Source organism: Mercenaria mercenaria, chromosome 1 (assembly GCF_021730395.1).
Source record: "Mercenaria mercenaria strain notata chromosome 1, MADL_Memer_1, whole genome shotgun sequence".
Taxonomy (NCBI): domain Eukaryota; kingdom Metazoa; phylum Mollusca; class Bivalvia; order Venerida; family Veneridae; genus Mercenaria; species Mercenaria mercenaria.
This window is the reverse complement of record NC_069361.1, coordinates 77551304-77562265: the sequence shown is the minus strand read 5'-3', so window position 1 is coordinate 77562265 and position 10962 is coordinate 77551304. Positions and strand designations below refer to the sequence as shown.

General features: G+C 36.7%; 1 long non-coding RNA gene across 1 annotated transcript in view; it reads left to right on the top strand.

Moving 5' to 3' along the window:
* Window positions 1-227: 227 nt before the first annotated feature.
* The window catches only part of LOC128559572 (uncharacterized), a 35825-nt gene continuing 25090 nt past the window's right edge, over window positions 228-10962 (top strand). Inside the window, exon 1 of the long non-coding RNA XR_008372475.1 lies at window positions 228-402. This is a non-coding gene — a long non-coding RNA (uncharacterized LOC128559572). The remainder of the gene's footprint in view (window positions 403-10962) is intronic.

The window sequence follows — 10962 nt, the reverse complement described above, 5'->3', positions numbered from 1 at the left end:
TTCAGACCGAAATTTATACTTTTTTTCATTTTTACGGGACCGATTTTTTTAATTTTTTCACTCCACTAATCGGTCTGAAAAGTTAAAAATCGGTCCAAAACCGACAAACTGGCAAATTTCCGGAGCCCTGTGTTCTATTGTCAAAGTGCCATCCTTCACAGTCAGGACTTGCACTTCTGTGTCCTAACATAATGTAGCAGACACATAGACACATTTATAGTTTTATTCTCATTTTTGTTTCTGTTTCAGGTCAGTTGAAGCCATATCCCTACCCATACCATTTAGGACACAAACTATGGCAGTTTCCATATAAATTCCACTTTACTCATGGAAAGATGCATAGAACACTCTTCTATGGCTTTGTCTGGTGTCTGTTTATACAGCATTCTCTGCAGATATTTTGTAAGTATTTTTTTGGTGGTTGGAGGGCGGGGATGAAAAGAGGGGCTGCTAGAGCAAAAAATAGAAATACCTTTAAACGACTTCTTACCATGCACCGCTTGATGGATCTTCATTAAACTTGGTCTGTGGCATCATTATATGGACCTCTCCCAAGTTTGTTTAAATGGGGGCACTTGGCCCCTTTTAGGGGCCGCAAGAGCTAAAAATAGAAATACAAAATGTACCTATTAAACAACTGCTTGATGGATCTTCATCATACTTGGTATGTAGCATAATTATATGGTCCTCTTCCAAGTTTGTTCAAATGGGGGCACTTGGCCTCTTTTAGGGGTCGCTAGAGCTAAAGATAGAAATTCTTGTAAAAGTCTTTTTTAATTTAAAATTGTTTAATTTTTTTACCTGAGCCAAACGCTCAGGCCTAAATTAAAATTAGGTTTGTTTGACCTTTACCGACCCAGTATTTTTACAGTGGGTAGGTAGGTAGGTAAATAATTTTATTATATTTTAGTTTTTTTTAATGTTTGTTGTCTCAGTAATAATAAAAATTAAAGTCTATTTATTAATACCTATTGCTTGTAGATAATCTCGAAAGATGCTCTGTTAAATGTATGCTTGTAATAAACCCCTAGCCCTATTCATGCACACACAATATGGGCACAGACATAATTTGCACATAAGACAAAGTTGACCAAGTCTTTGAGTATCTTTCATGTCTATACTTTTTCTTTATATATATATCAAAAATGTATTTACTACATCTGCGCTTAAAAGTACAAAACGATATAGTCGCGAAAATATTTGGCATCTAAACACACTACTGAATTACAGCTTATTTTCAACAAGTGTTTGATGCTTAATTCAATAGATAATAACTTTTTATGAGTTTTAGAAGGTTTTTACAACGGTTATGGCAGTATGCAAGCAAAAGTGATGATTTTTTAGCTTCAAGCTACTTTCACGTATTGGTCATGTTACTAAGAACAGAAACAAGATTGGGTTTCCCCGACATCAGCCATTTATTATGCCATTGTCCTGGCAAAAGAAGTATAAGATTTTTATACCTCTTTGTTCTTGCATTACAAAATTAAAATATTAAAACTATCTAGCTTGTCATGTTTCAAAACATTTACGTTCGTGTCAAATTCTTGAAATTCGGAAACTGAGATTTTCTCACTTCGAACAAATGCATTTCAGAACGATCTCTGATTAAAGACATTTTGAAATCAACAATTAAGTCAGTTCATAATATATTTTCACAGATAATCAAATTTCCCACCACTCGCCTGTCAATTGCCGTAATACTGTCACTGTTACGAAAGCAGTATTATGTACAAGCAAATTTCAAATATAACACATAGTAGACAAATAATAATCTCATGTACAGTACGTTTCCTTTGTAATCAATCGTATTTGTTCTTCTAAAATTTCGTTTTCACAGCAGACATTTTTCTTTCAGGGTATTTTAGTAATCACCACCACCTAGTTGCTCTCCATAATAACTGCATCGATAGTAAAAATAATCACAGTCTAGCCCTTACGTATTTCCCAAAAATGTTAGGACTAGTTATTTTCACTTCTCAGAACTTATTTCCCGAAAAATGATTATTTTGTAAAGTGTCCAAAAATATGGACACAATAATCATAATCCACCAATGTTGAAAGCGTAATAAAAAGCGTAAACGATTATCGGTAATTATTCTGTTGATAACGTAGTCCTTGTCATTGTTTTCATCATCAATTAACACCCCCTTCAAAGAGCTAAAAGAAGTGTGTAGGTATCATGGCAACTGAAGTGGAGATCAAAGCGTTACAGTTGCCCGAGATTGTCATGGAATTACGTCATGTTTTCGCGCCATATAACACATCACTGTTTGATCGTACCGCCTCGGTTCTTTGAATTAATCAATAAAAAAGTTTCTTCTTTAATTTCTTAAAGCGAATTCAATGTCCTGTATAAACTGACAGGTAAATGTGTCAAACGATAATTGTGGATATCCTACCTCTGTGAGCTATTTTGCCGCACTAACATAAATCTGTTTGCCAAAAGTCAATTTACGCCATGTATTTAAATTGCTGACGCTTTTTCATTATTTAAGATTTTTATGCCCCCGAAGGGAGGCATATAGTTTTTGAACCGTCTGTCGGTCTGTCCGCAATTTTCGTGTCCGGTCCATATCTTTGTCATCGATGGATGGATTTTCAAATAACTTGGCATGAATGTGTACCACAGTAAGACGACGTGCAGTGCGCAAGACCCAGGTCCGTAGCTCAAAGGTCAAGGTCACACTTAGACGTTAAAGGATAGTGCATTGATGGGCGTGTCCGGTCCATATCTTTGTCATCGATGGATGGATTTTTGAATAACTTGGCATGAATATGTACCACAGTAAGACGACGTGCAGTGCGCAAGACCCAGGTCCGTAGCTCAAAGGTCAAGGTCACACTTAGACGTTAAAGGATAGTGCATTGATGGGCGTGTCCGGTCCATATCTTTGTCATCGATGGATGGATTTTCAAATAACTTGGCATGAATGTGTACCACAGTAAGGCGACGTGCAGTGCGCAAGACCCAGGTCCTTAGCTCAAAGGTCAAGGTCACACTTAGACGTTAAAGGATAGTGCATTGATGGGCGTGTCCGGTCCATATCTTTGTCATCAATGGATGGATTTTCAAATAACTTGGCATGAATGTGTACCACAATAAGACAACGTGTCACACGCAAGACCCAGGTCCGTAGCTCAAAGGTCAAGGTCACACTTAGACGTTAAAGATCATTTTTCATGATAGTGCATTGATGGGCATGTCCGGTCCATATCTTTGTCATTCATGCATGGATTTTAAAATAACTATGCATGAATGTGTGGCACAGTAAGACGATGTGTCGCACGCAAGACCCAGCTCCGTAGGTCAAAGGTCCTAAACTTTAACATCGGCCATAACTATTCATTCAAAGTGCCATCGGGGGCATGTGTCATCCTACGGAGACAGCTCTTGTTTTATTCTGTTTTTGTTTTTGTTTTGTTTTTTGTACCTTCTGGTCAAAAGTCTGAACTTTATGCCCATAGAATTTATCATTTTGTGGTAAACCTGGGTTTTGGCTCAGAAATATTTTGCTTTTTGTAAATATCTAAATAAATAGTTTTAGTTACCATGTTCTTTTACCGTACGTTAAAGAATACATTATGACAGAGCTTTGCTGAAAGTTTGACCCTTATTGAGTAAATATTGGTCGAGTTATTCCCAAAAATATACCTAAAAAACTCCCGACTTCGAGAAAGTTTATCAGCAGAAACCATTAAATGCTCCTAAATACATATTTTATATTTTGCCATGGTATATCCACTTTCAATATATTGTAAATATATGTCTTAATATTTATGTAAAGTTTGAGACATGACATTATGTAGCTTTAAGTAATTATGAAAAAATCCTACTTTGCTTAACATTGGGCTATTCCAGAACATTATTCGCACCCCCCTATGGAAGGCATTTCAACCCCCAAATACCCTTGGAACACACCTAAAACCCCCTATTGGGGGGACAAGCATAGTAGGGAAAAACACCCCGCTGTGACAAAGAAATTATTTACACAGTGTTACCCACCTGGACAACCTATGGAAGCATTTTCGAAAAACACCCCTGGACAAGCCATTTCAAAAGACCCCTGGACGACACCCCCTGGAACCTTGGAAGGTATTTTCTGAAAAAAACCCCCTGGACAGCCTCTCAATACACCCCCTGTGACAGACCCCCTGCTTGAAAACCTATGGAAGGCATTTTTCTGGGAAAAACACCCCCTGGACAAGCCGTCTCAACACACCCCCCTGGCAGGACACCATGGGAAACCTATGGAAGGCATTTTTCTGTGAAAAACACCCCTGGGACAAGACGTCTCAAAACAGCCCCTAGACAGACACCTATGGAAGGCATTTTTTCTGAAAATACCCCCTAGACAAGCTGTCTCAAAAGACCCCTGGACAAACTATGGAAGGCATTTTTTCTGAAAAACACCCCCCTGGGACAAGCTGTCTCAGAGACCCCTGGACAGACACCCCCCTGGACAACCTATGGGAGGCATTTACTCTGAAAAAATAACCCTGGGACAAAGCTGTCACGAAAGACCCCCTGGACCACCTACGGAAGGATTTTTCCTGAAAAAACACCCTGGACAAGTTGTCTTCAGAGCCCCCCCCCCTTACGGACAATATGGAAGGCAATTTTTCTTAAAAAACACCCCCTGGACAAGACGTATCTAAAACACCCCCGGGACAAGCCATCTCAATACACCCCCTGGACAGACACCCCTGGAACAAGTTCTAATGCAGTAGGATGGCATTTTCTCTTGAAAAACACCCCTGGACAGCTGTCTCCAGAGACCCCTGGACAGACACCCCTGGACACCTATGGAACGATTTTCTCTGAAAAATACCCCCCTTGAAAGACCCCTGGACAAACTATGGAAGGCATTTTTCTGAAAAGCACCCCCTGGACAAGTGTCTCAGAGACCCCCTTGGACACAGGGTGTCTCTGACAAGCCCCTATTCCCCCCCAAAACATATTGAAGGCATTTTTTACTGTAAAAAACACCCCTGTTACAAGCTGTTCAAATGAGACCCCCCCCCCCCCCCCACCCCACACACACACCCTAATTGGAAGGTTATTTTGGGAAACACCTTGCCCAGGAACAAGCGTTCTCAAAAGACCCCCATGGACGACCTGTGAAAGGATTTTCCCGAAAACACTCACTGGGACAACCTCCCGAAAAGATCTCCCCTGGGTAACCTGTTTTTAAAAGACCAGGGCACTCCCCTTCAGTGGCTCTCTCAGCTCCAGTTATATAGATTAAATTAATTATGCCAATGGTAATCCATAAGAAAAAATGTGATGAAGTAATTGCCATGCAATACAAAGTTCACCTATGGAAGGCACCTATTTTCTCTATGCGTAAACATGAAACTGATATCTGTTAATGATTAAAAACAATATTGTACAATATGGTATAACAAAACACTTGGATTAAAATTTGGTATAAAAAACTACAGTTGTTTTCATTATGATTTTTTTTTGGCCAAGTATAAAAAGGTTCATATAAGTTATTATATTATAAAAGGGGAAATTAATCCTTTAAAAAAAAAAAAAAAAAAAAAAATAAAAAAATATAGGTTAAAAAATACACTAAAATTGGATTTGTAACATGCTGTTTGTACCCGATACGAAAAAAGTGGGTCTCGATTTTTTCCCTAGGCTAGTAATTAAAAAGTTACAATTATAATCTATTTATAGTATACAACAAAGGGACATAATTCTAAAAATATGGGTAGTGCCTCATAGTGGTGAACATTTGTGCCAAGTTACATCAAAATCCTTCCATGATGAAGAAGAAATGCTCCGGACAAAGTCTTTCTTGAATTTGACCTTTGTAACTCTATGTTTGACTTGAACCTTAGACTAGGGACATGGTTCTTGCGCACGATAATCCGTATCATTGGTGGTGAACATTTGTGCCAAGTTATATCAAAACCTCCATGTATGAGAAGAAATTGTCCGACAACAGCGTCCATGCGTCGATTTTGACCTTTGACTCTATGTATGGACCTTGGACCTTAGACCTGGGACCTGATCTTGCGCACGGTAATCCGTCTCATAGTGGATGAACATTTGTGCCAAGTTACTCATAATCCCTCAATGCATAAAAAAGGAATGCTCCGGTGACAAAGTCATTCTTTATTTCACTTGAAATTAAGAATGACCTAGACCTTAGACCTAGGGCAGGGTTTTGTGCACGACTTGTTGTATCTTCCAGGGGAAATATTTGTGCCAATGATATTCAAATCCTGCTTTGCATGACAAAGTTATCGACTGGACAGGAAAAAATCCTATTGACCTTGATCTCAAAGTGTGACCTTGGACCTTTAAGCTAGGGGTTCTGGGTGTTATGCATGACATGTCGGGTTCATCAATGGGGAACATTTATGCCAAGTATATTGTAATCCCTTGATGGATGACAGGAGTTATGGACGGACAGAAAAAAAAACCCATCGTTTTTTATGAGGAAACATTTTGTGCCATTTAAGTGATATCAAAATCCTTCATGATGAGAGTGTTATGGACCAGACAGGAAAAAGGCCCTTTTGACCTTTGACCTCAATTGTAACCTTGTCCTTTAAGCTAGGGGTCAGGGTTTTGCGCATTACCTGTCGTCTATCATGGTGAAAAATTTGTGCACAAGTAAATATTAAAATCCTAATGTATGACAAAAGTTTATGGGACGGACACGAAATTGCGGATGGACGGGAAAAAGCGCAATTCCTATAGTCCCCGAAATGGTTTTGAACCGTAGGGGGGGACTATAAGTCTTTACATACTTACTTACTTTAAAGGGATATATCCCCTTTATTTTTATTCATTTTTTGACATCGAAATAATTTCCAAAAAGTAATAAAAAAAAATCCCCCCCCCCCCCCCCCTCACCAAAAAATTCTGACCGTACCTACCCTAATTTTTTGAGCATGTTAGGAAACAAAGACTTTTTTTTTAGGCCTTACTAATATGTGGAAACATTTTTATGTTATGCTTCAACAACCCCTAGGGCACGCACCTGTCCTAATTATGTGAAACCTAGAGGTCATTTCGTGGAAAAACTAGGATTAAAGATCGATAACCAGATTTTTCGAATGTAAAAACACCCCTGTATCTAATGGTGATTTAAAATGGGTATGAATTTTTCATCCTTGTTCATCCGTACCCCCCACTATGAGCATTTCCATATCATGGGAAACATTTTAAAATAAATACTGAAATTTTAATTTTCAGTGTGATTACCATTTTGTTGGATCAGAGTTTGTTGTTTTTTTACTCTAAAACGCTCGAAATTCGTCTCATTGACCAAGAAACAAAAATTTTCCCGTACCCACCTTCCCCCTATGTGGACCCTGCACACCCCCTGGAAAAATTCTGATCCCCCTGAGAGTGAACCTATGTTTACAGACATCAACTATGTTAACCACGGTACTAGTGTATACAGGCGTACTGTTGGGACATAGGATTACGTTCGAAAAATAGGTTTCTCAACCAAAACTATGATTTTCGGTCATAAACATAGGTTCCACATTCGTAAACTACTATGGTTCACGCTGTAATCTATGTTTATGCTCGAAAATTCAGGTGAGTATTCGAAAACCCTAGTTTTTCGACCCAGAACGTAATTATTGATAATTGCCTTGCTTGAACCATAGTTACAGACAGAACCTATGTTTCGAGTGTGAACTATGTTTTCAACGTGAACTTGGGTTACGAACGTGAACCTTAGAGGTTTATGTTCCGATAAACTAGGTTTCTCAATCCACACTTATGATTTTTGGTCGTTTTCTATTTTCACAAAGCATGAATCTTTGGTTTATGGTCGTTAACCATGTTCCTGTCGATAAACCAAGTTCAGGGTTGTTAACTTAGTTTCATGTTTGTAAAATCTATGGTTTATGCCTTGAATCCAGGTTTTATGCCTGTAAACATTTCGCCGTAAACAACAGGATCACGCTCGTGAACTTTGGTTAACGACAGAAAAATTCACAGTTCTATCGAGAAACCTAGTTTATCGAAGTAAACCAGGGTTCTCAAGGCATAAACTATGGTTTACGCCTGGTTACTCGATAAGAAAGGTTATTATTTGAAAATCCAGGTTTTACGTAATCGAAATACACCTACTTTATCGATAGTTAATCCTAGTTTTTTCGTTCGGGATCTGGGTTATGTAATTATTGGACCAATAATTATTGGCGTGCATAACCCCGTCACAAAGTTTCACAATGAAAAGGTAATGATTTCACAGTATTCACTAAAATATAAATTAAAGACAAGCTGGAGCAGTATGATCAGAGGACAGCCATATCTTTTTTTTTTCCCATATTTTGTGTTTTGTAATAAAAACAAGGGTTAATTTGAAATCTGTATATAAGGAATCTGTAGTTCTGGTCTTCCTGTCATCTATTGATAACACATTACTACCTTAATAACTGCAAAGGTCAGTCTGCACAGTAAATTTTAATTTTTATTTTCAGACAGAATTGATGGTTACAAGAGTGAGTTAATTTGAGAAGTATTCAAGATTACAAGCGTTGGTCAATCTTATTATAAGTTTGTCATTATATCTCTTCCACGTTTTGAATTGTCGTCTAGAAAAGGTACAAAAAGGGAGTTATTTGATTCTAAGACGGGATTCAAAGCTGCTTATGGTTCTGTCACCTGCACTCCGCCTCATTTGCTAACGTTCAGTTCTACTAGTTTCATGTTTTAAATACATTCCTTTCTGATTGACTTTTTACGTTACGTATTATCAGAAAATGCACTTAGGACTAACAAAAAAGTGTTGGTTCTGGTATGACTTTATCTAATTTTTGGCCAACCTAATTGTTTTTTGGCTTGGAGAATTTTCTTTTTCACTTTTTAACCAAAAAGTGCCAAAACTGCACTTTTTATGCTTTTTAACAATGGTCAGTGATGTTAGAAATTAACTTACTGATGCTGTTAAGGCATAACCCCTTATTTGCATTCATTTTTTTGACACAAAATTATTATTTAAAAAAAAGGGTCCCACTTAATAAAAAAAAGAAAAAAAAAAGAGAAAAAAATTACTGGACTACTACCCTAATTGTTTTTCAAGCATGTACTGGAATACAAGAATCTTTTTTAGGTCTTACTTGCCAAGACCTCTTGTCAGTTTCTTGTTAAAAAAAAATTCTCAATCATTACAGTTGTTTCCTAACTGCTTTAAAAACCCTAAACAAACAAAGAATATCAATGTTGGAAGCTTTTATGATCGCCAGTCTACCATAAAGTTATGAGTTCATGAACTTTCAGTAAGTTTATGTTCATCTGTGATATGTCACTAATTGCTGTTGATTTGTCATAAAGTGTGATCATGAAAGGTTAATTTTGTGTAGAAAAAATTGTAGTGCATGCATGAAACTATGTATCTTGGCAAACGTATTTCATGAAACGGTGAAAACTTTTCTTGAACATTAAAATATCCATTTGTTTTAATTATATAAAATGTATGCAAACTTTCTCAACAGTTCATGAATATCAATTTCATAATGTCACTGATCACTTTATGCCATTTTGGCTCATTAATTGCTATTTTTCCTCTAGATGGGACATTGTTAATCCAATGTTTGATTCGTCAAGATTTTCTACTTGCATTTTTTTTTTGGAAAGAGATTTTATCGCCTTTGTCCATTGTTAGCAATTTCGTGCCAGCTCTGTAACTATATGAGCCCTCCTTGATGGATTTCGAAGAAAACTTGAAACAAACGTTCACCATACCAAGGTTCAAGGTCAATTTTAGGTTTCAAAGGTCATGCTTTCCGTTGTATATAATATATTGCTCTGCATTGTGGTGCTATTCTTATCTATTTGCTTAAAACTTGCATTTTGATCTGCAATGTATAATTCCCCCGAGTCTTAGAGAAGTCCGGAATCACTATTTATGAAAGTTTCTAACATAGATTACAGGAAACCTAGTAGTGGGGTTTAAAACGTCATCAGAATTTGCTGCGGGATACATGTCAACCATTGAATAGTCATACACATAGGTATACATAATAAATGGACAAAATCCTCTCTTACTCTATTTGGCAAGGCAGGAAAAATCTACCCTATGATATTTTTTCAGTTTTATCCGATTTTTAACTTCATAATGAAAAATTAATTAAATATGATCATCTGGAAGTTTGCCAGAACTTATTTCGTTGAATTGTTTTCGATTAATGATTTTATTCAAAGAATGAATAAAAGGTGGGATTTCATTGCCCAAGTCATAATGAGATTGGCGCGGACTTTGTCTCAAATAGAAACACTTGAACGTAGAAAAAAAAGTGTTTGATCTGTGTACAATATTTAGTGACACATAGGAAATAGATTTAGTTTAAAAACGCATAATAATTAATCAGCCTTAACATATTAAAATCCCTCAATGTCTGGTTACTGAGCATTTGTCCAGCATGTTTCTTTAGAGCTTCAGTTATTTCTGGCGTGACTCTTTTTACGATGAAACTTCAATTTTTATGTAGCTGCGCTGTCCTGCAATGTAAACGCCGGCCTGACACTTTGATGATGTCATTTGATGTCAACATTATTAAAAAACGTCATACAACATGGACTCATAATCATTTAGCGTTTTAATCGCAATAAGATAAATATGTAAGCTTCAAAAGTTTCTGTGTGATTTGAAATATACTTTTAGAAAGATTTTGTTTTGTGTCACTATATATTGAATGCCCTCGTACTTAATGTATTTGACATTCTCCTTGATTTTAGTTAGTTTTATGTAGCATCAGAAATTAGCATACAAATATATAACATAATAACTTAGTATTAAAACGATAGAAAAATAAAAAATTTGTTGTTAAATTTTAATGTTTGAAACATCTAAATTGCAACAAAAATAATAATATCACAAGTTTTTAATGATCACAGAAAATATAACAGAATTTTTATCGACGTCTGAAAGATGCTCTTAGATATTAATATTCTTAATTTCATGCTATAATTACTTGATTTAA